The following is a 27,340-nucleotide window of genomic DNA, read 5'->3' as shown; positions in this document are numbered from 1 at the left end:
TTAAAAAAAAAACACAAAAGCTTGGCCAAAGTCAGTAGTAAAAATAGCAGATCAAGGATGCATAGAGTAATCTCTCAAAAGTAGATGTTTAAGACAAAGTTAAAATTAAGCTACAGTAAAGAAGTATGAGCTCATTAATACAAATCAAGCAAAATTAAATGTACTGTACTTAGAAGCCATATCTATTTATTAGATACCCACGGGGATGAATCTTGGAATAGCAATTGGGCTTGAGGTACTAATTTTTATGAGTCGGTAGTAGCTTCCTGAGATTCTGTGTTGAGAAAGGATTCTGAGATATTGATGCACACCAGTAGGTAAAAGTGCCATGTTCCATTACTTATGTCTAAGGAGTGTGAGTGTGGGTGGGGATGTGAGTGTGAGTGGGGATGTGAGTGTTCCATATTCCTGAATATGAAATTTCAAAATCCATGAATTTTGTCTACTGAAATCAGAAAATAACTAATGCTCTTTGCAAATACTTTACAGTAATTTTTAACCATGACAGTCATCCTAAGAGCTTTCTTCTACTTCTATTCACTAGCTGAACCAAAAACCATGTAACTATCTAAACAATTCTGCAATTCCAAGTATCTAGGAGTTTTCTGCAAATGGCCAAGGTATCATCATTTGCTTACTTCAGTGCACAAGCAAAACACAACTTACTCTCACCAGAAAAATGAACCTCCCATAAGTTCACAAGAGACAATATTTTCTTTTTGATGAAATGACCATCAAAAGCTCTATTTTCATGGCAAAAAAAAATTATACCCTTACAAAAAAATTAAACAACAAAACAATGATACCTACCCAAAGTGGATTTCAGTACCTCTCTTGGCACCAATGATGCATGTGAAATTTTATAATCTGTAAATTAATATACCTCTTTCATAGAATCATAGGGAAAAAATGAGCAGAGAGAGAAGGAGGAAGTTGTCAGCCTAACAGTTGATGTTTAGAGTATTACAATTAACAACCTGGAAGGGACTTTAGGATGATTTATTTCATCTCCCTGGTGAAGAAAAGTGTGATCGAATCCTGAGCCACACTGACCTCTGCAGATGTCTGGGCAACGCTGGGTCTCTCAAGCTAACTCATTCTTCCTGATTATCCTCATGTACACAGAGCTGCCTATCTCATTTCCCATCACATTCATTTAAGTGCTTCTTATGTCACTCCAGTCTCATAGATATTTTGAAGACGACGTGTCCAAGAAGTGAAAAGATTTATTGCTAAATCCACATGCAGAGTTTGTGGCCTTGAGAATTGAAGGTCCTCTCCCAAGGTTACAATGGAAGAGGATGAATGTCAACTTGCTCACTGTATATGAAACACAAGATTATAAAAGACATGCAGATGCCACCTATAATTCCACAGCCCAATTTTGACAAATGTTATTTTTCAGCTCTGCTGGAGATCAGAGAGATCTTCTGACAACTTGAAAATATTTTAAAGTTTCTGTTTAAGAATCACAATTGTTTCTCGCTGACATGGACTTGGCAACCCAAGATTCTTTTTAGTGCCTGTTCTGCCTCCTTACCCTCCCCAGTCAGGATGCCCTCAGCAAAGGGGAGCACAACTAAGCTACATAATGAGTGAGCTCTGTCCAGCAGGTCCCTCATGGGGTAGAAGTACAAGAATCAGTAATACAGAAGATTGGCCAAACCTCACAAAATGGGGTGAAGGGTCTGCAGACATTGGAGTGTAACAGCTTCCAGACAACTCAAGAGCTTCAGAGTCAAAGAGAACTTGTGGAAGAATCATTGAATTTTAGAGCTGGAAGAGACCTTTAAATGGTGGCATCAAGCCTTTAAACTTAGCAGGCTTACATCCCAGCTCTGACCCATGTTAGCTGGGCTATCCACAGTTGACATATGTATGCCTTTAGCATGGTGTCTGACACCTGAAACCATGGTAACCGTTACTATCTCTAGCAGCTTCTTACGGTCAGAGATGAGGAACGTGGTCAAAAAGGGTGAAGTGGCTTGACCAAGACAATCCAGTGAGTTGTATGGAGGCTAAGTGAACAGTTCTTAAGAGGGCAGCCGCCTGCTTTATGGACTGGCTGGAGATGTTTCCCACCTTCAGGGTTCTCCATCCTTGGTTATTGAGGATGCCTGCTATGAAACTCTATCCCCCTCTGGTAGGAAGGCCACACACCAGCAGTGTTCTTTCATAGTACAAACTCATCAAGTTCACAGAATTAGTTTATTTTGCCCTTGAGGCAGCCTGAGGTAGTTGTGAAGTGAGATAGAATGGAATTTAATTTACCTCAGGGTCTGTGTAAGTCCATATGGTAGTGCTAGGTACCGCTTTGCTTTTTACTTTCACGTTATGCTTTCTCTGAAAGCATGCATTCTATCTGTTCATTCATCGAACATTTATTGAGTGCCTCTTCTGAGGCTAACACTGTGCTAGATCTGATGAGATATAAAAGAATATATTCAGTTGGTATTTCCACAATCCCCGTAATAAAGTAGCTCACACTACTACTAGTGAAGATGTTCAAAGGTCTCACTGGTAGATCTGCAGCAGCAGGGACTGGGGCAGGAGGGATGGCTTTGGGGTTCCATCACTGCTAATTGCACAACCTTGCAAAAGCTCTTAACCTCCTCGGCCCCTGTTTCCATTCTATAAAATGAGGATAACAATATCTTCTAATGATTCCTTATAGAGTTATTGTGATGATTTTTTTAAATGATGCATACACAACGTGACACATAATGTTTGGCAGCTAGTAAGCATTCAGTAAATGTTAGCTACATTTCTAGTTTAAGCAGTGAGTTCAGAATACACTTGGATATTCCAGTTCCTTTGAAACTGAAGTGAGGAGGTAAGGCATTGTTTAGTTACACTGAAGCCAGGGATTAGGTTGTGCTTAAACTATTTTAGTCAACTATCCTGTTGACTAAAAGTTCATTATTTCAGGTGGTGGGCTGAACCCAGTCACATCTGAAGAAACTTAATCAGGCAAATGGATGGACTGGAGAGGACAGAGAATAATATACTCAAGGAACCTAGTTATAAAAATCATCATCTTGGCAAGAGTTAGTGGGAACTTAAGGTTAAGTCAGGGCAAAAGATATAGAAAATAACAAAGAGGCAGTCTAAGGATAATTAGACACCACTAGTGGTAGAGAATAAAATTGAGAAAATTAGAGGTTTCTCCAAGATTTAAAATGTAGCACCTAGAAAAGGAGACCATTCAGCACGAGCAATAGAATCAAGAGGGGAAAGACAATGTTTCCAGATTCCTATTTTTCAGCATATGTTCTTATATCCAGGATTTGTGAGTGGCCAGATAATGTTCAATACACATCCTTTCTTGAATCCAAGAGAAACATTTTTCCAAACGGGTAGCTTTAGCTGGATCAGAATTCAAACACATACATGTCCAGGCAATATCACTCACTGCTTTGTGTTATCAACCTGATACAATATTACAGAACCTCTAGCCTCAGTGCTTGCTCTCATAAAGGAATTGATGATGCAGACAGAAGTCATAAGAGTTCAGATCTTTAAACCAATTTCTTGAAGACGGCATCATATGTACTGGCACTGCTATAGTTCAACGTGAGTGTGTCCTTCCCAGTTCACAAGTGAATGTTGGTTAGAATGAAGGATTTGGAAGTAACCCAGAGTAGTTTCTGTTCTGGACAGAGAACAAGAGTTGAAGGAGAGTACCTCCTTCTCAACCTCTTCTCAACCCAACCTATGAGAATCCACTCCTTTCCCCACATACCATACATAGAAATAACCCTTATAGCTTTACCTATCATGCATTGAGTGCCTGTTGTATGCCAGGCATTGTATAAAGCACATTAGAGCACTATCTCTTCTTATTTCCTTAGCTTCCCAATCAGGGAATTACCCCCATTCTGCAGAGAAATGGATTGAGACCTACATGGGTAAACTTGTACAAGGCTACACAGTAGCCAGTGTCAGAGCCATGATTCAAATCAAGCTCAAAGGAGTATTAGAAGAACTCATGTTGGGGGTGAAATTTTTTGGAGACTAGAAAATTGGGCCTACAACTGGAAGAATTTATCATGTTCTAGTGTATACAAAGTACTCATTAGCTGTGAATGGAAATTAACACCAATCACAGTGTGCTGCCTCTTGCAATCTCTTCATATGTTCAAAGGAAATAATTTCATTAGTTTCAAACCTTCAGAATAGGATGATTATTGACTCTAATCCTTAGGATATGCTGCAAAGACACCGATAATTAGGCACTTTTCACTGAGATGAAGATGAAGCTTGTGGTCTAGTCAGTGGGTTGCACTGTGAATTTTTCCTTTCCAGGAGTGGTTAATGGGCATGTGTATGGGCAGAGTTGTAGCTCCCAAAATTCACATGTTCAAGTCTTAACCCTCAGTATCAGAAAATGTGACTATATTTGGAGATAGGGTCTTATAGAGATAATTAAGGTAAAATGAAGTCATGGGGGAGGGTCCTAATTCAATATGGCCACTGTCTTCACACAAAGAAGAAATTTGGACAGAGATAAGCCCAGAAGGAAGACCATGTGAAGTCATGGGAAGAAGAAGGACATCTTTAAGAAAGGAAAGAGGCCTCAGAGGAAACAAACCCTGCCAACACCTGACCTCAGACTTCTATCCTCCAGAAGAGGAGACAATAAATTTCTGTTATTTAAGCCACTGCATCTGTGGTACTTTGTCACGGCAGCCCTAGCAAAATAACACAGCAAGCTTGGAGTCATCCACACTCCAGAACCTGGTCTCCCTTGTGAGGAAAACCGTATAAGCATATTGACTGAGATGGACAAAATGGTGAGAAGAAATGCTTTGGAGGCCCCAGAGGGTTTTTCTTTTAGGTTCCAACAAAACAGAAGAAGGGGACAAAAAAACTCAGTCTGCAATGTCCTGTCATTTTAGGTCTCCAGACACCCATGTGATGAGCTTATGAGGTCCTTTACACAGAATTGGATTTCCATGTCCTTCTCAGTACTTCTCTACTTAACCAGGGTGTCTGTGCCACTTTTTCCCTTCCTCTGAAGTGAAGGGGAACTGTCAGCCCTTCTCCTTTGCCCCTTTCACTGAAAACCCTTCATGACACTTCATTCCATTGAATCTCCTCTTGCATAGAGTGTAGACTCACCTCAGCCTGATGGTCGTCTTCCCCTCCACTTTTGTATGTGAAACTAGTTAGACAAAGAAGTGCTCTCAAACAGGCTCAGGTAAACTACCATTTAGTTACACTGTTACAGTCTCATGGATATAATGCGTTTTCTGTCTCTATGTCTTGCTGCTCGATCTCTATCTTTGTTCTCATCTTTTTTAGAGGTGTGCATTTTTTTCTAACAGACCCAACATACTGAAAGCAGTAATTTATTTTTATGGAGTGGCTATAATGTGGCCAGCACTTTGTCTTATTAGCTCTAATCCTCATACCTGTCCTAAAGGTTAAGTATGATCACTTCCATTTTACGGATGAGAAATATAAGACTTTAAGAGGCCACAAAGGAGGTGAAATCTGAACAAAGTCCTGACAGAAAAACCCAGCTTTTCCTCATTGTACATGTGTTTTCTAATTGTGGTCATTCTCATGTCACTGCATGATGTTGATCATACCTGCCTACTCTCCATACTATTATTTATCACATTTTTTCAAAGTTTTACCTTAATGTTTTAAGTAATATGCAATAACTGTATTTTTATATAGCTTAATGCAATAGCTATACTCCTTAAATATTCATTAAAATGAATACATTACAGTTTACAACAATACATGCTAAAACAAATAAGCATGTGAGTCCAATAAAATCTGAACACACATATAGAACCTAAAATTGTCCTGTGTCACCCATGGTATAGATATCATACCCTAGGAAACATTGCACTACAAACTGACACCAATTATGAACAGAATGAACCTAGGGCAGGGCCCAGCACAAGCCTTGATGTTTCTCCCGAAGCTGCTAGCCATATGTTTTAAGCAAGTTGTACAGCCACCTGGCAGTATCTTAAATTCTAAAGCTTTGCCTGATGAGTATTGTAGACTTTGCTTTAAAAAGAAAAATGAGGTTCCCTGCCTAGTGTGGAACCCAAAGCAGGGCTTGAACTCATGACTCTGAGATCAAGACCTGAGCTGAGATCAAGAAAGGGACATGTAACCGACTGAGCCACCCAGACACCCCTGACTTAAAATATATTTTATGTAATCTGCTCCACTCTCGTCTTTTCCTATGGATTCTTCAGCTCTATAGTTCCTTCTGATATTGATATGGGAATTTGGAAACCAAACCAGGGACAGACACAGCAGAGCTGCAGATAGGCTAATCAAGAGCATGTAATCTTGGGGGAGGTCAGCCTCCAGTCAGGGAGAGTGAACAGATTTCAGGAATGGAAAGCAGAATTCAGTTGGTCCCCCTGATGAATCCTGTGCCAGTTTCCCCAACTATCTCCCTCTCTGTCTGTCTTCGAAGTCTGAAGTTCCGCTGTAATTAATAAATTTTTATGCCGTGTTTTTGAAATGTCAATAGTCATTTATAAGTAACCTGTAAGAATAATAACACTGTGAATAATTATTAACTACACTATGCTAGTAGCTCTGGGGTGGCAGAAAGGGACATGTGAACAGAAGGATTGGACTAGGGTTGGGGTATTGGGTATATCGAAGGCTACTAGAAACAAAGTAGGACCACATCAAAGAAAAATGTCTCCTCTCCGTCCAGGCTCCTTGACAGAGCTCCTCCCTTTCTCCAGCCTCCCTCTGATGTGGGGTTTTCCTGTGATGTCAGGCACCCCCCCTCCCTGCAGGACCCGGAGCTTCTTCAGCAGGGTCCAGGCCCCCTGCTTGCAAGGGTAGTATATACAGTCAATGCAGACAAGGGAGTGTGGTCTATTTTTAAAAAGTTAATAAAATGCCAGACCACATTTACACAGAAGTGGTTTCCGGATCAAGGGAGCTAACATTCTCCCTGTGTTGGACCCTAGTCAGAGCAAATGTTTTGTGCTTGGTTCTGGCATCACACTTTAAGCATACTGCCTGTGAAAGTTAATTTTATGGCAGCTTGGCTAGACAAGAGCATCCAGTTATTTCATTGAACAGTAATTCAGGTGTGGCTGTGAAGATATTTTGTAGATGTGGTTAATATCTATTACCAGTTGACTTTAAGCAGTTTACCATCAGTAATGCGGGGGTGGGAGGGTCATCCAATCAAATGAAAGCCTTAGGAGCAAAAATGTGTTTTCCAGGAAGAAGAAATTCTGCCTCAAGAAGACACCATCAACTCCTGCCAGGACCTACTCTACAGATTTTGGACTTGGCAGCCCAGATAATGAATTGATTCCTTAAAATAAATAAGTAAGTAAGTAAGTAAATAAATAAATAAATAAATAAATAAATAAATAACATGTTTCCCATTGGTTCTGCTTCTTTGGAGAACCCTGACTGATCCGCTGCCCATTTGGAGCATGTTGTGGAGGAAAACAGCCAAGACTGCAAGGGGTCTGGAAAGCAAGGGGGCCTGGAAACTCCAGTATGTGAGGAGTGGCTGACAGGACTAGAGATACTTCATCTGGAAGGAGGTCCAAGCATGATCTGACAGATGTCTTTAAATGTTTAAGAGGATGAAATGTGGAAGAGGGATCAGACTTTTTCTGTGTTGTCTCAGAAACTAGAATTTGGCTCTATGGTTAGAGGTTACAGCAGGTAGATTTGGGATCAATAGAAATAACCTTCTCAGCTGCATCAACTCCCAAGAGTTGGGATTTCCAACAGAACTGTGATATGTAGAGGAAAATGAGACAAAGGACTCTTTGATTAGGTGAGAGGAAAAAGTGTGACCTCAAAGCTCAGATTCAGCATGGCAGGCTACCAAGTGCTTACTATGTGCCAGGCACTGTGCTCAGTGCTTTATATATTTGACTTCACCACATCATCCTTCCAATCCCTAAGGTAGCTTTACTATATCCTCATTCTAATGACAGGAAAAAATAAGGCTCTTGGAAATCTAGTAACTGGTCCAAAGTCATTCACTAAGTAGAGAAGTACTAGGTTTCAAACTGAGGTCAATCCGACTCTCAAAGTTCCCCTACGTGGAAACACTGTGCTTCCCCCATGACAGTAGGACTTAAAAACACAAGCATGAGACACAGGCCATTGTCCTTTCAACTCGTAGCACATGCCTCCTATGTTCATCTGCCAATGTGGTGAGGTAAATTTACCTGCAATATAGCCATGTCATATTTGTCCGAGGTTTTTTTTTTTTTTTTGTCCAAGGTTTGAAAGTGAGAGAAATGTATTCTTTCATTAAACAAATACTGGTTGGCCATAGCTACTAGTTATCCAGAAACAAGCTACAAACACCACAGACATTGCCTCAATCCCATCAAGAAACTTACATTAGCAGGAAAGGCAAATATTAAATTAAAATGCATTAAGTATTTAACCACAATTGTCATCAATGCTGAGAGGAGAAGAAATGCATATTCTGAAAATGAGCAACAAGTAGATCCTCTTTTCATCTGGAGGGCCAGGGAAGACCCTCAATAAGGGGGTGCCAGGGTGGGAACTGAAGTAGGCACAGGCTTACAGGGGCAGTGAAACCATTCAGAGTGATGGAGGAACTCAAAGATGACCAATGTGGCTGACTTTTTATTAACAAAAAAGGCAGTGGCATAAAATGTGGCTGGAGAGGTGACAGAGACTGTCTCATGCATGGCTATGCAGAACATAAGTGAGTTTTAAGTGAGTAAGGATAGAGATAACTTGGTCGCTCGGGACATCCTAGTCATTGTCCTCAAGTACAGCTGCAAATGAGCCTTGGGAGGTGTGTAGAAAAAGTCAGTATCACAGACTAGAGATTGCCATCCCTACAAAGTCCTTTCTCCAAGGTGGGCCCTTGGCTGGCATTAGGAAACTTGGACATTAAGAAGGTTTCCGCCATTCCCTCAACTGATAAGAATGACTCATGGTGCCTAGCTTGTGTAAACAATATGGTTTGTACAGAGCACCTGCTTTCTTTTGGGTGTCTGGAATTTGGTATGTCTTCGTGGCCATCCCCCAATAAAAACACTGAGCACTGAGTGCCAATGACCCTTCCTGGTAGACACCCTTTCATCCATATTGTCACATGCCTGATGGAGGGATCAGCACACCCTGTGTGACCCTATAGGGAAGGCTCTTGGAGGCTTAAACTTGGTCTCCTGCAGACTTTATTCCATGCATCCTTGTTCTATGGCTGATTTTGCTTTGTGTCCTTTCTTTGTAATAACTCTTAGCCATATGTCCATCTATATGAGTTCTGTGACTGTTCCTAGTGAATCACCAGCATGGGGGAAAGTTGGTACTGGGAACCCCTGATGCAGTGTGTGACCTTGCTGACTCCCCCAGAGTATGGAATCAGAAGTTCCCTCTCACTGCACAAAAGCTTAGTGAGGTGGATTGAAATGGTCTCTTTGCTTCTGGGGAACTCCAGCCTCTGAAGTACTTCACTACTTTAAGGTCTAGAAATGTCTACAGTGATCCACAGCTGTGTAATGAAAATTTAAAGACAAACATCAATTTTCAGGGAAGATTCATAATAAATATTAAACAACCACCTGCAATCCCCAAAGCCGCTGCCCTGGATTTGCCAGGAACATGCCATCTTACCATCGGGAGTTCAGAGAGCCAATTTTGTCATGCTCTATAGCTTTAATCTATCTGCCCCTTATTAAAATGCAGGATGTACCAATGAGTCTAATAAGGTGGTCTTAAGGGCATTTCAGTTTTATATCTTTTATATCTTTATTTAGCTAGTCAATGTTGCTGTCTTAATAGCTTCTTTTTTTGTGTTCTCAACTTATTTTTCAAGACCAAGGAAAATTAGTCATTTTTTTGCACTTTACATTCTGCTAATTGCAAGATCTAGCAATATAAATATACTAGAAACCACACAAAAGCAAATTTTATAAAATATAAGCCAACTTCACTACAGCCAAGGGAACAATGCTTAAAACTGTTGATTTTGCTTACTAAATACTTTTGTTTGAGTAAATGAAAATTCAATATAGTTACTCTTACATTCCTAGAAAAAAAATAGCAATAAAATATTGATGAGACAAGAACCACGATGGAAGACAAATCTCACTTTCTAAAGTAAACAATCCAACAACACTACTGTTCTTCTGTGTCTGGAAGCCAGCCATTCTGGCCACATTTTCAAAGCAGATTTACACTGCTATCATAGCACTTACCCTCCTCCCATAAACTGCCACTTTGGAGAGTCATAAAGCTCTTAAATCTTATATATCTGGGGAGCCTAGTTCTTATGGAGATACTCACTGGCACTGATCAATTAAATGTCCCCATCTTTGCTGAGTATGGTCAGAATTCTTTTACAGAATCAATAAATATTCACCTGGCACCCACTTCATGCAAGGCATGTGCTATGCCCTGGACGTGACGTAGTCCTTGATATCTGGACACTATTAGTCCTAGGTACATAATCATATGTTTCAATACAGTAAAACAATAGAAAAGATTGTGTTATTAAGTACCAAATGCAGACTAATAGTATGAACTTAGAAAGAACCCTCTGTGGATTAAAAAGTCTTTCCAGGAAGAATCAACAATGAAATATGAGGATTGGTGGATTCAATGCTTTGAGGATTTGTGATGGAGTTGATTATGTACATAAGCACACATTCTGGAGACTATGAGTAGACTAAGGTGGCTGGGGGGAGAGCATGTTTAAACATATCATGCAGGGGTGCAGTCTAGAAAGGTTGGCTTTCCATGTTCTAACAGCAGGAGACCACCAAAGGTGTCTATGGAATCAGAGGACTTTTGCTTTCAACATGATACTTACGGGTGCTTAATTTGGAGGTGTGGCATAAAAAAGGACAAAATGGGACACAGGTGTGGAAGAGGTCCTAAGTCATTGAAATGAAAATCTGGAAAATCCTGGATTAGAGAGAGCTAGAAGGCATGTCTATGGAAATGAGAAGAGCTCAAATTGGATTGAAAACATAAAGGAAAAAAGACATAGATATTATAGGCCAAATGAGGAAATAACCAATAAGCATTGGAAGATCTTATGATATAGAACCCTCATAAAAGCAGCTTTAGAAATTTGGGTTTAACACTATATTGCTATAATGTGCTGCACTTCCAATTCATAATCTTTACCATAATTATAATAATTATAATTATTGATTTATTGTTATTCTTTCCAAACCCATAAACTTTTACAGGCTAGGACTGTGACTCAAAGCGCTTAGGGGCAGGGCATGACATATTATAATTGCTCAAAAACTAGAATTAACGTGTAGGCATATTAGAAATAGAAGATAATTTGAGGGGAAAAGATCTGGGAAATCTAGTTTTAAACAAAGAGAATTAGAGGCCAATGACCAGCATGAGATGCTTATTTATGACATACTTTCCTGTAGTTAGGTGATAGGGCTTGTAAGCAATTGATATACAGACCCTTCAGAATATTGTGTGGCTATCACTTGTCCAAATCCCTGTAATGATGAAACATGCTATAAAACTGAGTTTTATTGGAAAAGGTGATAGTTACTGAAGATTCTCAAAGCTAATGGATGGAGAAACATGTTCAAGGGGTATTGTCAAATTAAGGGTGATTTTTTTTTCATGCTCAATTATTGAAAATGCTTCTAACTGGTTTAAATTTCTTTTAGGATTCTATTTCTTTGAAGTCCCATTCCCTCTTAAGCCTCTGTAGCCTTGAAATCATTCTGCATACAAATACAAAATTAATCCTTCTTAAATGGAGTGAATGAATGAATGAGAGCTCTGAATCCTGGGAGATGTTAGAAACCATCTGTGCTGCTTCTACCTGGCTAAGTAATATGGTCAAATCACAGTCACAGATGTCTGGGACTCAGTTGTTCATCTTATATTTCTCAACAATGGGGTCACCAACATGTTCTAAATACTTTGAGGGCACATGATCAAGTAAATTCATTAAAAAATATATTAAAAGTATCTATTGATGCTCATAGGGAAAAAGTCATTTACCTAAGAAGCATCCAGCTTAACTTCTCAACTACCTAAAGTAATCCTGGAACCCAGGAGATTAAGCAAAGTAGCTAAAATTCAAAATTTGTACATGTCTGTGATTGGTATATTGGTAAGATTAAGAAATGATACTTGGAAGTGGAACATTAAGGGAAAAGATCACAAATTCACATGCAGACACACAAATTGACCCTGGTCACGAGGCTGGAACTTAAGTGCAGGAAAACTACTGCATTCTCACCCATTCTTTGCAAAAATAATCAATTGTGTGTACAATGGTGACTCCTGCCCACCCCAGCCACTCCAGCGTACAATGCTTTGTTTCAAAAGGGCAAAAATATATCACACATTTGAGAACTGTTCCTATCCATACGTTTAAAGTTAGAGACAGTAACCTGTGACACCCTGAAGCTATAAAACTTGGTCTTCTAGAAAAAAAATTTATTCAAGTGAAATATTTTCTATCCTGATAACAGTAATATCTGAACAAGACTTGACTTTGTAACCTTTATTATTACAATATTGGAGAACCATTATTAAAATATTGGAGAACCTACCTATGGTAGAGCTTGACACTTGAGAAATGGTAGGTTTTGTAAGAAACTAATGTATGGTCTGATTTTCACACTAAGAAATAAGGTCCTGAGATGAATTCCATGCAGACTTTCCAAGAAGTTGCTCATTAACGTGACACTCGAAATTGTATCAAACTCTATGACACAGACCTTCCTGGTCATAAATAATAGATTCTAAACCTGTTTTGTAAATGGGGTCTTGGCAGATGGGGTGCAGTCTTTAAATTGTGCTAATACTCTTTTGTGACAGCAAGGAACAGAGAGGGCCCCTGCTGGCCTGATATGCAGAGCAGGGTCACATTTCAGGCTGTTGTTTAATTAACAACTCTGAGTTTTGGCATTACAGACAAACACTGATGAATCATTGCTGACTAGCACTGAAGGCTGTTGCATATGAAATTACTTTTTTTTTCCTAAAGTGAGAAATCATGGCTGCACATAATTTATTCTTCAGACCACTCTTTCTTATGTGGTCCATCTGAAAGGTTTTTCCCCCTACCAATCCCTCCTGGTCCCTGTTTCCCCCTTTTCATCTCACCTCTCCACAGTATCCAGCCTTTGTTTACCTCGCTGTATTCAAAAGCTAACTCCTGCAATCCACCCAATCCACAGTGTTCTACTGATAAAATTTGGAGGAGGTCTATCTCCTTCAGTGGTTTTAGGGGTTGGTGCTATGGTGCCATATTTCAACCCAAGAAAGCATTAAAGTGGATCTGTCAGCCCTTGAAATTCCCACAAGTACAAGAGCACTCTGAAGCCAGACAAGAATATACCCTCGAGGCCTGAAACCTGACAATGAATGTCTGTAGAAATCAAGGAAGCCTTTCAATGGCTTGAGACAAAAAGGAGGCAATGAATCTCTGTTTCTTATACTGTGTATCACATTTTTAAAATAATATTTATTTTCTTTTTGACTATCAAAGTAGCAGATGTCCTTGGGAGAAAATGGATTAGTGCCAAGCAAAAAGAAAATTGCACTTATTGGAGGATCAAAAGATAATCATTGTTGATACCTGAGTACATAACCATCTAGTCTTTTATCACTGAAAACATCTCAGTGGTGCTTCTTCATTTTAGGGCTTAGGTTCAAGTGCAGAAGTTAGCAGGAACAGAGCCAAGATTATATTATGGCTCATGTTTCATAAGGACATGGGTAGGTGAAAGCTTTGGTCGTTACTCTGTAAGTTGGCATTAATCATCACTTCCCAGAAAGAAATGGCCTAATGTAATAATGAAGAGTGTGGGCTTGTGGGGGCAAACTGTCGGAGTTTGAATACTAGCAAATGAATTGGTTTTTTGTACTTCATTTTTCTCATAAATAAAATGGAAAGGGCAACAATGGTAATAATGATAGTAATAATACCACTTACTTAATGGAATGATTATGAGAATCAAGTGAATTAATATGTAAAGTATTTAGAACAGTCACTAGCACCAAGTAAGTGGTCAACTAACACTTTCAATCATGAAGACCCCTATGACTTGGCAATGGCATGTTTATTCACTGCCAAGGCCTCATACTGGGCCACCTTCAGAGACTATTTTCAAAGTCTTGGAGACATCAATACCACATATTGAAATTCCCAGATTCCAGCCCCATCCCTGCTGCAAATAATTATATGATCTTGATAAGTCACTGCAGTCCTTTGGATCGTGGCTTCATCATTGGGAAAATGAAGGTACGAGGCTACACTGGTAGATCTGAATCATTTCGAGGAAATTAGAAATTCCTTTGACACAGCATTCTGCTTAGGACTTCAGGATGTCCCCTAATCCCTGGAAGATCAAGGGTCTCTCCTAGGGGCCTCAGATTAAAAATCCCTATTTCTGTGATCTCTGATGATTCCTGAGGCTCTGACATTCTGTGGTGGTTGGATCCATGAAAAGGGTCCCATTCTTATGATTTCTGACCTGACTATCATGGACACAAGAAAAAGGTGAAAGTTAAGTTCAGGAAGCAACCTCTCCTCACTGAAGGTTTTTCTGTTTTCTGCCTTGTTGGAGATTGTAAGAGTTTCCTAATTAAATCTCTTGCACTTACTTTCAATTCCTGGTGCACTCAGGATCTGGGAATCCAACACCTTATTTATATGCTAATTTGCTGCAGAGAACTGTGGTCTTTCTCAATCCCAAAGGCACAAGTATTCAGGTATTCAGCCTTATGCTTTGCTGCACCCACTGGAGTCTAAGGCAGCCTGTGCACAGCCAGGGTGCAAAATGCCCTGGAGAAAAATGCCTGGCCCCAACCACAACCATGGAACCAGATGGCAAGGCTATCTGGGAATGCCGCTGACAACCAAGCATGATGCCCTACAGAAATAATGTATTCCCCTGGCGACTATCTACAGCTACGTGCGTGCTAAAGTGTGGTGCAGGGGTCACTGCAAATCATCTGGAGTATAGGTTCAAAATGAAGATTGCCAGGCAGGATATCTAGGTACCATTTTACATGTATGGCCATGATAGAGTTGGGCTCCCTGTAATAGTTCCAGCAACTCACCCCAGATAGGCTGATGAGCACTTATGAGAGCACAGCCTGGGAATCTGCATTTTCAAAGGCATCAACTGATTCTCTTGAATTTTGAGAACCTCTGGCATAGAAAAACTTATTTGTGAAGATGCAGAGGAAGAAGATTTTCTTAAGAATACCCAGTGTTTGACGACTGATACTACTGCTTCCACAGCGTGGTAAAATATGAATACATCTCTCTGACCCTGAAAGACAGAGATCACTGTGGAAGCACAGAGAAGCTGCCAGAGTTTTGGTTACCTCTGCAAATTCAGGGTAACAGTGCCTACCTTAAGAGTAGTTGAGGATTTAAGTACATAATTCTCCTTAGACTAGTTAAATAAACTCTGACATATCCACACAGAAAAGTATACAGCCCTACAAAAGAATAGGAAACAGTTTGTGTACTTGTATCCAAAGCTCTCTAAAATATCTTATGTAAGAAAGCAAAGCACAGAGAAGGATATCTAGAACCTATGTACTCTCACAAAAGACAGGCAGGGGAATATGTATTTGCATTTGTACATAAGTGTATAAAGAAAGTAATAAAAATGGTTAGCAGTGGGGATCACGTGGTGGGAATAGACGGCTAGATAGGAACAAGAGGATCTCAAATTAATTTTTTTAAAAGCATGCCCTTTAGTCTCTTCCTGTAGCATAAAATCATTCTCATCAAAGAAAAGTAGATATCAAGCCACCAGTCTAGCAATGTAATATGCCAAGTTATCCTTTTTCTGTTTAATTTAGATTTTAATGGGTGTCGACCACGACATGATTATATTTCGCTCTGTTGCCAAAACTCCGGTCACCCAAATCAACTTGCAAATTGGGGGGGGGGGGGACATATCTGAATGAAGAGCTACTATTAAAATGTATCAGTTACTTGCTTCTGCAATGGGAGGAGGAAATGTCCTAGATCAGCAGAAAACCAAACAGAAGTCTGTAACCTACTGGTGAACTTATTTGTGCAGTGGGATTTCTGCATCGATTGTTATGCACTTTGTCTACCCCATCAGGTCATGAATGATGCATGGTGCTACAAGAGGTTCAGCTACAAAGCTCTTCACTGCTGATTGAAACAGAGAAGACTGTTAGAAAAGCAGAAACAGGTCTTCACTTTGCTTTTACCTCCGCATCAGCTTATAGAACAAACCCACTACAATTTCTGTGAGCTTTGTTCCCTAGATTCTCCAGGGCCAGATTTCTTATCAGATGTATTTTCTTTAAAAAAAAAAATAAAACAACACAAAACCAGAGCAAGATATTTTAGAAGAACAACATTTGCAGAACTCCGAGTTGCCGAATAGTGCCTGCCAACGACAACATATTCACTTTTAAAAATGCTGACGTTTGCAAAGGGAGAGAGGATAAGAAGGGATATGCAAATCTGGAATAATCTTTGCAGTGTGGTTATTGCCTTTTTGTAACACAAATATAAGTTTTTGTCTCTATAGTTAGGATGAGCAGAAATCTCATTTTCCCCCATCCTGGAGAAAGTTGGAGATTTTTCTAACTCAGCTTATCAGCTTGTAAAATATAGACTTTTATATATACCAAGACCATAACTGCTGCTTTAAAAGATTTCACTTCAGCTCTAAAATTGATGTAGCTCTATATTAGTGAGTGTCCAGAAGGAAAAAAAAATTGAATGGGCAAGGTAGGATCTCAGAGAGGACAGTGGAATCTAGGTCAGCTTCGGTACGAGAGACAGTGGGACTCGTGAAGGTTCTTTACTCTGGGATGAGTCAGAGACCATTGATTGTGCCCCACTATGTGTTCCTTTGAGCAGGAGAGCCTCATCCCTGCACCTGCCTGGTTAGAAGGCTCACTAGTTTTATATCTAGTTTTGCTGTATGAGTTAGTTGGGACCAAATAGATGGGAGTAGCAGTAAGATGTGCCATTTTTGGGCCACCTCCCCGCCTTGGACTACCTGTTGCTCCCTTTCTTGGAAAGAGGCAACATTTAAAACTATGTTTTGAGGATAGCAAACTGTTTGCTGGTCTTGAACTATGACATGAAAGAGAAATGTACCATATACCTTAGCTAATAAAGATGGCTTGATATAGGAGAGTGTTAATTAGGAAATTAGCTATGGATAATCAACCAGGAATAGAGTAAAAGGTGAGAGATTATTAGAAGGTTGTAGCCACAGGAATACAATCATGAAAATGAAATGAATAATGCTAAACTACCAAGGAAAACTTCTCTTCAAAAATTGACTATAGGGAATTGTAACCCAGACTCTACATTCATTGCTTATAGGTTCCTAATTAAGCAAGACCAAATTAATTAATTATAGCTATAGTTTTATCCATAGAGTCTGTGCTACAGTGATGAGAGATGCAAAATAGGGCTTTTCTATAAGAGAATGGGCTTTTGCACCATGATGAGCAAGGTTTGAATTCAACTCTGTCACTTACTTAAAATGTGGGATGCTAGGAGATTCATTTACTCCTCTGAACTTATAATGTAAGTGGAGATACAGACAGCTGCTTGTTGCTAAGGATGCAGTTTAGAGCCTCTAGCAGAGGACCTAATTCATACAGAGAAAATCAATAAATGTCAGGTGTATTTATTTCTATTCTATTCCTTTTGAGGGATATCACAGTGATCTCAGTGCCAAGAAAGAAAAAAAGGGGGGGTGGGAGGTAAGGGGAAAGAGTAAGAAATGGAATTTTAATGTTTTTAGTACTGGATTTCTTGATTAAGCAAAGCTAATCTCTTAATTAGGTAGTAATCCTAGGATTACTAGGCCCAGAACTTTAAGACATAATTTCAGAGAGAAACTAAGTATCACAAAATACATGCCTATCTGATTTCTTTATATAGGGAGACCCAAACATTTCACATCTAGTTTCCAGCAGTTTATGGGATGCCTTCATTTATAACAACTTTTACCTCGTTCAGATTTCTCTACTTGCTATTATAGTTGGTGAGTACCAGGACCACATTTTGCTTTGAGATCAGCAGTTATTTTTTTTAAGTTGAGGTAGTTAACCACTATTCCTACAAAGCATTTTATCAAGTATTTGCCCATTTCTCCCACACCCCAATCACGCCTGTCCATCCATCTAATTCTTAGCTAATACTTATTGAGAACTTACCATGTGCCAGACTCTCTTCTAAAGCACTTAATCATTAGCTCATTTAATCCTCACATTAACCCTTAGAGGCAGGTACCATTAGTACCCCATGCTGCAGATGAGGAGAACAAGTTACAGATATATTCACCTGTTGTCCAAGATCACACAGCTCATTGGGTGGCAGAACCAAGATCAAGATGTGGGCAGTCTTACTCCAGAGCCCAAGCAGTTATATGGTCTCTTCAAGGTCTCATGATAAATTGCAACGACTAAAACTATACACAGCATTAGGTACAGAAACCAGAGAAAATAAAACTATGGACAGAAGACCAAACAGGGAGAGCCAAGTATAAAGGATAAGGATGAAGGGGTGGCAGAAACTTGAGACCGAACAACCCAAAATGTAAGCTCAATGCAAGATCCTGAATTTGGGCCAAAATCATACCTCTGAACTTCTGGGAGGTTGAGGCAAAAAAGGAAAACGGGAACTGGGATATGCTTTTCACTTTATGGCAAAAGGAAGACTATTAGTTTTGAAGGTGAAACAGACTATATCAGATTGTATTCCCAGCCCTTCATGTAGTTTCTTGGCTCTGAGCTTGAGGACGTACAGAGGTCTTGTCAGTGAGCACCCATTTCCTGACACTGTCTAATTACTTCAATTGTGCTGGCCAGAGATGTAGCTTCAACTCACGCCCGTATTCCAGTAAGCCCATTTATGTTTTCTTGATAACAAGTTGTAACGTCTTTTCCCATTCCACTCCGCAGATGATCAGTGAACAATAAACCGATCTGTTTAGAAAATCTCATTTCTTCTGTCACATAATATTAAAGCATAAAGTTTTGCTTCTCAAGCTAGTAGCTTATATATAGCAGGAACTCCAAGATATGCAGGAGTGAAATATTATTTAGTCTTTTAAAACCCAGAACAAATATTGCTGAGATAATGCTCAAAAAGTAATGCTTAATTTTCTAGTGATACAAAGACGTTTATGATTATCTTGATTTTATTTCCCCAAGTAGCTATTTAAAAAGCTGGAAAATCACAAATCAAAGGAAAAGAATATGCATCTATAACATAAAATTGTTCTAAGTTAAACTTCCTTGGCTAGACCCATTTTTCTTATCTGTAAAGGATGCATCTTTTGATTATATTAAATCAGAGCTTTTATAGGAATAGCTTTAAGGTCTGCAAAAATAGTTTCTCCTCCATCAAGTAAAGGCCAGCAGCACCATGATTATTGTTAACAATATAATTCAATAGCCTGCAATTAATTCTATTTTAGTAGCTATCAGAACAGGTAAGATGTATACAGTTCACTCTTAAATTACTGTATATACAGTATATATATATATATTACAAGTATTTTTCTATGCATGAGGTAAGCAACCTGTGCAGCTGATTTTTGCAGCTTTTATTCTAACTGGTATGTGAATACACCATTTATGAGGAGGAATTTCCTGACATGGATATTTATTTACTCTTGTTCATATAAATTTTTGTGTGTGTGTGTTTTAAAGTAGTAATGAATATAGCTTTTGGTCACATCACTGTTGGATTTGAGGCAGTTGGGAGTTTGGGTGTTTCTCGGCCCTGTGACATCACTGGTAAACACTGGCGGTAGGCTCCAGCATCATATTACCTGTTTCAAAATCCTGCTTCCCCTCCTCAGCAGGTTACTTACCATCCTCCTGCTTCAGTGGCTTCATATCTAAGATGGTAACAATATACGTTTATCCCTCACGGGTCGTAAGGATTAAAAGAGATAGCACTTGTTCTAGGACACAGTATGTTCTAGGCATTTGTTCTGACACACATTAAAGGAGAAGACACTTATTCTAAGACACATTGTGTGCCTTGGAATAAAGTCATCATAGTCTAGAATAGTACATAGATTCTCAATAGCTATTAACTCTTGTCATTGTTGCTAAAAAAGCAGAGACTTGGCTAGTTCTGGATAGAATTCAGAAGGACATCATTGTTGTGATTTCAGACTAACCATTGCCAGGGAAAGGCTAACTGGAAATGATCCTATTTAATGCAGAAAAATACAGTTGGTTATAAACAGTGGGAGTAAAAAGTTTGAATGGGACTTGATCAAGGAAAAATAAAATTTCATATAGAAAAACAAAATTTTAATTCCAGCTATGTGCTGATTCTTAGAATTAGCCTACTGTTTCTAAGAATACATGGCTCTACTGTTTTTGTTTTGGAGGACTGGAATGTAGCTAAGTTTCCTAACAAATTTGTGGGATACATTGTAGTGCTATTATTCGGACAGCCATTGTGATAAAAAATAGCAGTTTTTGCAAAGGTTTCTTCAAATGTTTTGATATTTGCATAATCCACTTCTGACGATCCTATCCTGTATTCACCATCAGATTTCCTCAATTCTTGATTCAGCTAACTCAAATCAGATTGTTTGTTTCGTGGCATTGCACAACATTCAAGCCATTCCCCAACATTGCCGTCAGTGAAATTCCACATATTAAAGGATTTTCAATTCTGCTTAAGCAGCTTTCACAACATCTTGTTCAGTGTTTAAACAGACAAGATGTCAAGTAGGAGGGTTGTTTGGATGGGGGTTAATTTTGTAAGTGGTCAATTAATTTGTGAATATTTGCATGGTATGGTCATCTTTGTTTTCCTTGTGTAAACTTGTTTCCAGAGAGATTTGACTAAGAAATGCTTAGAAAAAAACACCCCCTCTCCTATACCATTTGATAGATTTAATTAAATATACATCTGTTTTATCTTTAAAAATCTACAAGACTTCTGCATGATGAGCCCAGCTAAACCTCAGAAAGCCCTCTAATAAGTGACTTGTGTGTCATAAGTAAACCATAAATCATAGATGTAACTGAAATATTTCTTTTGTTTTAAGGAGAACTATAATTCTTCTGGCCTAAATTTTATAACTGAAATATTTTACCCTATCTTTAATTGTGATGTTCATGCCAATGGAGATTCTTAAGAGTACATACTAACTAGTAACAAGGTAAAATTGTTTCTATAAAGGAAAACTAAACAGGACACAGATGAAAAATCACCATAGTAAAAGGAATAAAACTTTAGCTTCAATCCTTCATTTTGGTTTTTGTTTCATTATTTAATTGAGATATTGACATTGGGAGATTAAAGGACTCCAGAAAAATCTGCTTTTTACTCCTCTTTCTGCTTCTACTCTTGCTAAGAAGACACCCCACTTATATATGTCTCAGAATGCAAATTGTGTATGTCCTCTTTGTAAGGGATAAGGAGGTGATGTTGTCTTTTTTTTTTCTTTTTTTAGGGGGAAATGACATCTAAACAAGGACCAGGTGAGAATGAAACTAACATATGCCTATTCCAGAGCACTGGTGCCAGACCACTCAACACCAAGGACCCACACCTGGGCCCTCATCCTTGTTCTAACTGGTTCCTCAATGTCTGAGGGGACATATACACCAAACCTTCATCCTCAATACAAACCCCCTGACTCCGAATAAAGATGAGACTCCTTTCTTTCCTTTCTGAGTCTCCTAGACACTATCTGTTCCTGCGACCCTCTCTATACTTTCAATACTCTGCTTTCACCTCTTGCCTGCTCCAGCTTGATTTCTATCCTGATCTCTTGGCTGGTCCTGCAGGACCCCTTCTGGGTCCCTGGACCCAACCTGCTAGTGTCAGTATTACTTATCTACAATAAAGCCAATGGCACATTTTTGTAAAAGAAACTACCAAAATTTTACAAATGATCAGAACGTGGGAGGTCAGGAAAGCTTCACCTGGCGGCGTGCTGACATTGGCTCATATTGACTCAGGAGAGCTGCTTGTCCAGATTTGAGGACACTTGCAAGGCAGGTGTTCAACTGCCATCAGCTTGAAATCAGCCAGGGGAGAGGATCTACACCACGAAATTAGCAAAGGCTATGAATAAGGGATTCTCTCTCTCTCTCTCTCTCTCTCTCTCTCTCTTTTCCAGAGCTGATTGTTAAGCATTCACCAGCATGTCACTGAATCTTATAATAAAAACAATGGACTTGTTGCTACTGGATCAAGGAGCCATCCTTGGGAAGTGGAGAAAAGCTTTTATCTGCTCTCAGATTCCTGGACAGGGTAGAGGGTTCTCTGGGAATCATCATCAGGGAAATGGAGGGCTGCTACACAACACAAGGAAAAGCCATTTGGAGTCACTGAAGATCTGTGTTCTGCTGCTCTTAGCATCTTCCACTGCTAGGACAAGTACCGCCACTCACTCTCTCCATCAAAAAGGTTTGATAACACCAGCATCTTCTCCTTCACCAGAGATCAAGGAGGGGAAGGAAGCTAATTTGAGAATGAAGAGCTGGAGAGAGGTTACCTCTGCCTCCTGAAACTCATGTACATCAAAGACAAGGCTCCTCACTTGGAAAGCTTTAAAAATCCATCAGCAAAAAACAAAACAAAACAAAACAAAAAAACTATCAGTATTTGAACCCCATTCTGAAACCAGCGAATCACATCTGAGGATAAAGCCCAGGCATCAGGTGCAGCGTGACTGAAAATCATTTATCAGGATCACTGAATGGAGCAAACAGCAGAATACAAACTCAGACAGCAGTGATTTACCTCGTTCACTATCCTGTCCCCAGGAACAGAGGATTTGCATCGTATACTCTTCCAAGAAGAGGAAAAGGCACTGTCCTGAGATACAAACAAGCATTCCAGGTGTCACAAACACTTCACCTAAACAAAGTTTTCTTACACTGTCAGAAGGGCTTACACAGTCTTCTCTCCCTGTCACCCACGTCTGTGTGGTCCAACCCAGTGGTGGTGCTCAATCCGGCTGTGTTTCAGAACCTCCCGTAGCATTTACACACCTGGACAGGAAAACACCAACTCCTGGGCTCCACCCTTTGTACATCCTGTAGCAAATCTCCACTACTGGTGCCAGGAATCTGCATTTCCAAAATGTCCAGGTGACACTGAAGTCCTTTGAGGCTTGAGAATCACTGCCGTAAAGCTAGCACTGCCCAAGCCCACACTTCTTCCAAAGGCCAGCTGAGGGGCTTGGGAGAAGCATCAGGACCTGTTGGGTAGTTTGTACAAGGTCTGACGCCGGGCTTCATCACCTGGCTCTTCATCACACAGGCCTCAATTCCACTGCAGGACACCCCTTTCTCGCAAGGATATACACACCCTGTGGGGGTACATTCTTCTTTCTATTCTTTATTCCAACTCTTCTCAGATCATGAAAACCTCTCCCTCTGATCCATTTCCATGAATCACAAAAGAAAGGCAAAAGACACAGAAGTAGAAATTAGAATTGGTTAACTCCTAAAGCCCCTAAAGTTTCCAGGGAAATAATCAGCACCCTTCAGACTCTCCACAAATCTTTTATCCTTCCTCTACCAACATCTGGCGGTGTTCAAGTGATGGTCAGCGACAGATTTAAATGAGTTGTTTTTATCTTTTGCAGAGTTAATCATTTTTATAATATTGTTGCCTTTAATCACAGATGTACAGTTTTTCTGGGACATTCTGCATAAGATATGCTGTTATATACGACAGTTTAAGAATTAAAATAATTTATGCCAAGGTTTCCATGAGGAAAGGTACTCAGAGCTCCCTTGGACTTAGGCCAACTTTTAGATTTTGGAATTTAACCCATGGTTAAATAGGAAGTAGTCTGTATATCAATCAGTTTGGGGGATCCCTGGGTGGCTCAGCAGTTTGGCACCTGCCTTCGGCTCAGGGTGTGATCCTGGAGTCCTGGGATCGAGTCCCACATCGGGCTCCCTTCATGGAGCCTGCTTCTCCCTCTGCCTGTGTCTCTGCCTCTCTCTGTCTCTCTCAAGAATAAATAAATAAAATCTTTAAAAAAAATCAGTTTGTCCTGAATTGTTGATAAATCCTATGTAGGCCGAAGCAGAAATATATTTGAGGTACAAAACATCCTGTGGATATCAGTGCCATTCCCACCTGCCCTCCTGTAACACCTGCCAGCCCCAGGGGTTGGGGGAATCACTACAAGCTGAGCCAAGCCAAGCCTGCAGCCATACTGGCCTGTGTACACCTTCCTCCCCATGCCCTCTGGCTCCTTCCCATCCACCTAGCACTGCTCAGCGCACATTGGACAAAAGGAATGAAAGTATCCACTATCTTTAGATTCCATTTAAATTACCATCTCCTCTATGCTTTTAGTATGCTGTAACATTTTAATTCAATTCAGAGTCACCCGTTTGGGTTTCATTTTTTCCCCCTATTCCATCAGTTTTCCCAATGCTAGCCAGTCACACAAGCCCCTTAAAGTTCAGAAACCCTTATCAAAAGTTTTAAATGCATGTATGCTGTTCCACCTCCAGAAAATCTTCTCCATTTATGTGAGCGTGTGGGCAAAAACACACTAATGAGATTTTTTTACAGCATTGTTTGTAATTGCAAAAATCTAGGAATCATCCTCTTTAGATGACTCGTTACACAAATTAGGGAACATCTTTGAAATGGAAATATATGTAGATGCTAAAAAGTGAGACAGATCTATTTGTGCTGATATCAGACTGTCTTCTAGGTATAATTTTAGGTGAAAAAAAGAAAGATACAGGATTCTATGTAAAGTTTCTCCCCATGCCATAAACATACACTTTCATTTATACATAGCAAATTTCTAGAAAGATACAGCAAGATTATTTTAACAGTAATTGTATCTTGGGAGGGAGAATTTGGAATTAAGTGTTGCCACGGCCTGTCTTACTTCAATAAGTTTTCAAAACAGAAGTCACCCTCACTGAAAAGACTTTACACATATTTATATAGGTATAACGTTCTGTTAAATAAGAGTCTGCAATGTTAAAGGGATTACCAGCCCTTTTGGCTCCCAGAGCAGTGCCCTGGCAGTCGGCAAGAACAAGCGCCTTATGAAAGGCGGCAAAAAGGGAGCCAAGAAGAAAGTGGTTGATCCATTTTCTAAGAAAGATTGGTATGATGTGAAAGCGCCAGCTATGTTCAATATAAGAAATATTGGAAAAACACTAGTCACAAGAACTCAAGGAACCAAAATTGCGTCTGATGGTCTCAAGGGTCGCGTTTTTGAAGTTAGCCTTGCTGATCTGCAGAATAATGAAGTTGCATTTAGGAAATTCAAGCTAATCACTGAGGATGTGCAGGGCAAAAACTACCTGACTAATTTCCATGGCATGGATCTTACCCGTGACAAAATGTGCTCCATGGTCATAAAATGGCAGACCATGATTGAAGCTCATGTTGATGTAAAGACTACCGATGGTTATTTGCTTCATCTATTTTGTGTTGGTTTTACTAAAAAACGCAATAATCAGATTCGGGAGACCTCTTACACCAACAGGTCCGCCAAATCTGGAAAAAGATGATGGAAATCATGACCCGAGAGGTGCAGACAAATGACTTGAAAGAAGTGGTCAATAAATTGATTCCAGACAGCATCGGAAAAGATATAGAAAAAGCTTGTCAGTCTATTTATCCACTCCATGATGTTTTTGTTAGAAAAGTAAAAATGCTGAAGAAGCCCAAGTTTGAATTGGGAAAACTCATGGAGCTTCATGGTGAAGGTAGTAGTTCTGGAAAAGCTATGGGGGATGAGACCGGTGCTAAAGTTGAACGAGCTGATGGATATGAACCACCAGTCCAAGAATCTGTTTAAAATTCAGACATTTGATGGTGACAAATAAAAACATATTTGTGATGTTTAATTTCTTATCATTCTTTTTAAATAATCAGGCTTGGTGAAGCAGATGTTCTGAACTGACAGTGCGAACTTTTCAGAACCGTTGTATGGATCTTATCCATTGCTCTTGGCTACTAAATAGCTGCAAAAGGGTAGTGATCTATTTTAAGCTGTAGTGATCTGGATGGAAGTGTTCTAGATGGTTAATAAAAGGAAACTTTTTTTTAACGTGAAAAAAAAAATAAAGGGATTACCAAAACTATCATCCCCTGATCATCTTGCTTCTTTAAATATACGAGGGGATTTCTGATTTTCTGGGGAGCTTGTTATAAAATTCAGTCTAGGAACCTAGAGTTCCAACTGCAATATTTTTCAGTAGCATTTCAATCTATAGAAGAAACCTGGGGAAAAATCCAGAGTAAATCCTGAAAGCTTGTACAAAGCAGACAGAAGTCAGAACGACCTGCCTTTACCTATCTGGCAAGCTACTGCCATGGGTCAAGGCTCACTTTTTTTTTAGAGCTGGACACATCTTCAGGACCCTTAAAGGATTCACTGCCAGTTGAGTAGGAAGAAGAATCAGTTTTCCCACATCAGGGCTAAACCCTGTATCCTCACATCCCTTCCCATTTCTGGGGAAGAGAGGGGATAAGTCTCTGTGCTGGCCTGGCTAGGGCTCCGTTCGCACAATAAAGACATCTCAAAGGATAAGAAATGTTTGTGCCCATGGGAGTGGGTGACACTTGGGTAAGCCATCTGAACAAAGCATGGGATGCAAAAATAAAGTGCTTCCAGGGGAGGCCAAAGTATACCTGTGTCCTCTGTGACACCAACTGGTTGGAGTTTGGAGTGAAGAGCTGACTGTGAGGGTGCCACTCCCCCCAGTCTCCTTGATGTGGCTTCTGTCCCAGGGAACTTGTGCCAAGTTCTGGGGAAAGGTGTGCTGTGATGAAGACGAGGCCAAAGGAAAGCTAGATCACAGTGTGGCCTCAGTGAGTCACGTCACCAATCCAGGCCTCCTCTTGGCTCAAGGGCCTGAGTGGGCAGAAATACAGAAATACAGTCCCTTCCAGTTTGCACATTCAGAACTGTAACATTCAGAGATGAGCTGGAAAGTAAATTGTTCTTTATTTAAAATGCACTTGAGGGGTGCCTGGGTGGCTCAACGGTTGAGCGTCTGCCTCCAGCTCAGGGCGTGATCCCGAGGTCCTGGGATGGAGTCCTGCATCGGACTCCCCGCAGGGAGCCTGCTTCTCCCTCTGCCTGTGTCTCCGCCTCTCTCTCTGTGTGTGTCTCTCACAAATAAATAAATAAAAAACCTTAAAAAAAAAAAAGCACTTGAGTCTTCCCAAAGGAGTGTAGGCCTTGCTTATGCAAATTGCACTCAGCTGCTCCCTGTTCTGCTTCTTTCTTCAGTGGCCCAACTGGCCCTGAAGACTCTGCCATCACAGAGCCAAGTCTTCCTCCTGTCAGATTAGGAAAGCTGGTCCACCCTGAAATGGACTCTCATGGTT

General features: G+C 40.0%; 1 protein-coding gene and 1 pseudogene across 11 annotated transcripts in view; one reads left to right on the top strand and one right to left on the bottom strand.

The window, feature by feature from the left end:
• TRPM3 (transient receptor potential cation channel subfamily M member 3) overlaps positions 1-27,340 on the bottom strand; it is a 492,032-nt gene that overhangs the window by 425,624 nt on the left and 39,068 nt on the right. The window lies entirely within an intron of this gene.
• LOC102154385 lies at positions 1,912-25,826 on the top strand (annotated as a pseudogene).

This window comes from Canis lupus, chromosome 1 (genome assembly GCF_011100685.1).
Source record: "Canis lupus familiaris isolate Mischka breed German Shepherd chromosome 1, alternate assembly UU_Cfam_GSD_1.0, whole genome shotgun sequence".
Taxonomy (NCBI): Eukaryota; Metazoa; Chordata; class Mammalia; order Carnivora; family Canidae; genus Canis; species Canis lupus.
This window is presented reverse-complemented; position numbering and strand designations above follow the sequence as displayed.